The sequence below is a fragment of the Triticum dicoccoides genome, chromosome 7A (genome assembly GCF_002162155.2).
Source record: "Triticum dicoccoides isolate Atlit2015 ecotype Zavitan chromosome 7A, WEW_v2.0, whole genome shotgun sequence".
NCBI classification, from domain to species: Eukaryota; Viridiplantae; Streptophyta; class Magnoliopsida; order Poales; family Poaceae; genus Triticum; species Triticum dicoccoides.
In genome coordinates this window covers 681,415,630-681,420,747 of record NC_041392.1, presented here as the reverse complement: position 1 = coordinate 681,420,747, position 5,118 = coordinate 681,415,630, and positions in this window count along the sequence as shown.

Here is a 5,118-nt window from a genome sequence, read left to right as displayed (position 1 = left end):
GACCAGACCCATGCTGCGGCGACCCCAACTTACCCTGCCTTTCTTCTTCCTCCAGCGCACAGCCCCGCTACCCCCTCCCCCAGCGCGCAGCCCCGCAGTTTATCCCTCCAGCGTGCCGCCCCGCACCCCCTCCCTCGAGCGTGCCGCCCCGCCATGGTCCTCCCTCCAGCGTGCCGCCGGACCACGCTCTACGCAACGCTTCCACGTGATCCACTATACGCAGCCGGCGTCCCACCTCACGCCGCCGCACAACATCTTCCTTGCTTGTTGGCGTCATACAGGTTTCTTCAGCCGCCTCCCCGCCCTGACCCAACTACCTCGCATTTGCACTAGGACCGGCCTTCATCAAAGTTTCTTCCAATCCTTCGACCTCGTCGTGCCATGCAGCATGCTTCAGTTTAAGAAAAATCTCAATAAAAGTTCAGAGTAGTTCACACTTCAGGTTGGGTCCTTCTTTATTCAAATTTTGTTCAATGAAGCTCCCATTTCCTGGGCTGGAGCAAGCCCCTACAAAAAAAAACACAAGTTCGAAGTCAGGAAACCAAAAAGTTCAGCCCAAATTAAAACTGTCAAAAATATGAGATTGTATGCTCATCTACCTTTCTCATATCGAGCCACCGATGTCTGCTTTTTCCCCATATCTTGTATGCTTTTTTCAGTTCGCCTTGTAGGGTTTTTCGGTAAACATTGTAGGCTTTTTTCAGTTCAATGGATTCCAAATAGAAAACACTGCGGCTGTGTGATGATTCATTTGTTTACTTTTCCTCTCACACTTTGCTACATGGAGCAAAAAGTGGCACGCTGATAATTCAGCTTCCATGGACTCTCAAAGTGAGAGAGAGAAAAATTGACAATGGTTGCACTGTATTTTTCTCTAGTTTTACACATTTGGTACCTATTGTCAACTAGACAAATTAATACATGCGCCATTGGAGGCTTAGCTGCCTGTCCAAACTGAGTATTGTTCGACAACAAGAGCTGCAGTAGTTTATTAGTAGATATTCATTAGCAAAATTCATGTTACAAATTTTCATGATTCAGTTTTCACCACTAATAACTAATTCATGTTACTATTGTAGTTAGCACCTGCCGTCGGCCGAGGCAACCATGCCCACCTCCCCTGACCAGATCCTCCATGGCCCTCGGCCACGAGCTCGTCCACCATGGTAACTCGCAGTCGTCCAAGTGGAGCACGGACATCAGTCCAAGTAGAATTGAAGCCACCATCTTCACCAAGCTCTGCGCAGCCGTCCAAGTTGAGCACACACAACAATCCAAGGTGATGCACGATCACTAATGGATTCAGCATCTTTTATTAGTTTGAATTCTACAAGTCTCAATTCTGTGGATGCTTACTGCTCTCTGGAATGGCGATGGCCGATGGCGTACTATATAGAAATCTGAATGCTCACACTTTCTACTTGCTATAGCTGATACTAGGCTTTTTTCCATTATGATACTTGCTACATGTAGTTATCATGGGTGCTGGCTAGACAAGTTGTTTTTGTTAACATGATATTAGTCAATTACTTTTACAGACCACTTATTGGAATTGGTGCTGGCTGGACCGGGCAGCACTGCCGCTTCCTCCTTCGTTACTATACAAGTCCCGATCGTGAGTCTTCTTCCATCTCCAAAAATCTTTTTTTTCTGTTTTGTTCATTGTCACATGTTTCACTTCTATTACCTCAGTGCCAAAAGTGCCAAAAGTTGAAATTGCTTGTGGACCACTAGCTGAAAAAATTAAGCCTTGTTCTAGTAAGTTATGTTCAGAGTTCAGACTATACTAAATGTACAAATTACATGGTGTGGCCCTCTGTTCTTTCCGTTCATTTCTAGTTAACTCTAGCTGAACTTGTGTTGTGTTGATACTGAACTTGTGTTTTGGCTAATTCTAAAGTGTTGTGTATACAACATGTATGCACATTTTGTGTTCAATTTTTTGTCCATTTACTGTTTAAACTTGCATCCTTGCTGCCTTGAACTACGGTCTAAAAAAATCTGAACTCATGCACGTACTTGGTGGTGCAGACTTGGTAGCGGTGATAGTTTGGCCCGATTATATATCAACAATAGTGCAATGACAAAAAGAACATCAATTCAAAAATATATATGCATGAGGTTTGGGAGCCAAACAGCTCGTATTTTGTTGTGTTAAAAATTTCTGGTGCATTATTCAACAAGATATAAAATAAAATATGATGTATGATATATATTGTTTTCTTGTAGGAGGTTCAAAGATTGCCGTGGAGCAAGTTCAAGAGTTTAGTATGCCTGTGTGAGTTGTCCATGTCATTGGTGACTCTTGAGTGCAATTTTATTTCTTCACTCTCTTGCTTCAGGTAAAAAAGAAATGAACTTGTGCGTCTTGACGCCATGACAAGCTAGCTCTTTAAGCACTTTGGAGACCATGTGCATAGTAAGAACTGGAAACAAATGCTCACTTTTAGTACAAGATGGTGTGGTGGAAATCTATGGATGGATGATGGTTAGTGTGGTTGAATGGTTCAGTTTGCTTGCGTATTTCTCATTGTTCAGTTCAGTTTGGTTATGCTACTCGAATGGTTCAGAAGCACAGGTTCAATGACAACTGATGTCGTCGGCCGTTCTTTGCCATCTACTAAAGGTCAGCCTTTGTCATCTCATCCTCGTATCTCCGTATATGTTCAACTACTGCTTGCTTTAGTGTTCGCCAAACAAGACTAATTATAACATCAGAGTATCTCCTCCCCTTGCCGCACACACATGACGGGCGGTCAAGCTAGTGTTGTTTGCGATTACTGGTCGTGACTCTTACATTGTCATTGGACAAAGAATTTCATTTTCCTTAACACTCGGTAAGGAAACTGATCGTTCAACTTGAATTATGTTTTGGACTCATTGTTCAAGTTCTTTCGTATAGAAGATTCAGAAAGTTTTGTTCCTGAAAATGCACTTATTTGGAGTATGCCAATATATATGTATTTCTGAATTTCGCTCTTGAATAACAGTTCAACATGTATTACGCCATCAATTCATAATGGAAAGGCAACAAACAGTTTGATACTTGTGTGTTAAAAACGTAACAGTATAGAGAAACTTTCGTAGTGGTTCGATGGAATAAATCGCATCAGTACTGACTTGGATCCGTTCTTGCCTATAATGCATTGAAAAATCAATTTTTTTGCCTTCGTTAAGGCTTGAGAAGCATGTATCTCATTTATAATACGCTTTGGCATTTGGTCGATGATATTTATTGCATCCTTCATCACTGATCTTGAGGAGGAGATTCATTTGTGCATTTCTATATTCATTGTGTAAATCTGTTGATTTTTAATGTTTTAGGGATTTCAAGAGAGTGGAGACCTGGAAGAGCACTTTCAGGCGTTATTGTCCATGACAATAAATGACCAAGAAGAGCACTTTCAATAGTCAAGGAAGACAACAACAACAACAACAACAACGAAAAAATGCAACGATGCATCATGCTGACATTGATGAAAAGCTATGATTTTGTGCTCCTGTTTGTTATTATGTCAATGAGAAACCAATACTTCTTTTCTTCAGGTTTCGTGTTTTAATTGGTGAGGGATAAACAAATTTTCCTATTCAAGTGGAAGCTCCCAGTATATGCTCGATGTGGGAGTTATTTTTACATTCACTATTTGGTGCTTCTTTTTATGTAATGTTTTATGTTTTCAAGTGCTCGATGAAAATTTATGTTCCTAGTAGTTCATGTATTATTGCCTGAGGTGTTCATGTGTTACTGGCTAGTAAGTAAACCTATTAATCACTCTCAAGTGTGATGAAAAAAATGGGCAGTAAATTGATGAAAAAATATCACCGAGTTCAAAACACGCCGAGACACGCGACATCCACCCCAGTTCGGGCGTAGTAAGTACCTCAGTACGAGTTAAAAACGGTGGTCCGTTCGGAATAAAAGAAATGGCAGAAATTCAAATTGTAAAGTTCAAGCAAAAAAAGAAACCCAATGAAAATCCTGCTTAGTAAGTACCTCAGTACAAGTCGTAAAATGAGAGAAGTTCAGAACAACGTTGTCAAAAAAAATTTGAGTTAAAAAAGGTAACAAAACAAACACATTTTCTTTTTGAATAAAATATCATTTAGTTCGATAATACAAACAATACAAGTACAGGGGCGACCATACAGTAAACCGCTGAAAACTTACAAGAAAAATATTACCAAAAAATAGAGCAAAGTCTAGTTAGTGAAAACACGCTTAGTACAAACCCATGGAAGCATCAATATAAATACCCTTTTTCGAAACCATTCAAAATTACTCTAAAAAAATAGCTCAGTACAAACATACATATATATAAGTACGACTACTCTGTTTTTCACACGAGAAAACATCAGGATCCGTTATGCCGTATTCAAAATTACTCTTAAATGGTTGCGAAGTAGAGAAAACGTTCAACATGACTAAGTTTCACATTTTTGATAGCTATCCAACGGTATATTATTTGCCATATTTCGACAAACTTTTAAAAAGATCGCATTCAAAATAAAATTTGACCGTATTCGAATTCGTTTTTAAACCGTAAGGAATTAGAAAAACATTTCTATACGAAAACGTTGCGCATTTTACATAGCTTTCCAACGCCGTATCATTTGCGTTAATCCGACAAACCATTTGCAAAAAGTCGCGAAAATACGTTTCGCCCTGAATTTCACCATTTTTCAAATTCCTTTTAAATCATATAGAATTAGAAAAAACAATACATATATGGAAGATGCGTACTGTCACCAGCTTTCCAACGCCATCTTATTTTCTCAATTCCGACAAACCGTTTGAAAATTAAGTCCAAAATACGATTCACGTTTTCGATTTTGAAAAAAGTGTTTTTTTCAAAATTGCTCTTAAACCATAATGATTTTGCAAAAATATTCAATATACTTGAAATATGGTTGTCAAGAGCTTTCCAACGATATATTACATGACATGTTCCGACAAAAAAATTACAAGAAGTTTTTAAAATAAAGAAGACGATGTGTTAAACACAACTGAAAGCATCAGTTCAACCGTTTCGAAAACATCAGTTCAACCACCTGAAACCGTCAGTTCAGAAAGGCTAACCAAATAATATTCTGTTACTAGTAACAGAATAGCCCATATAT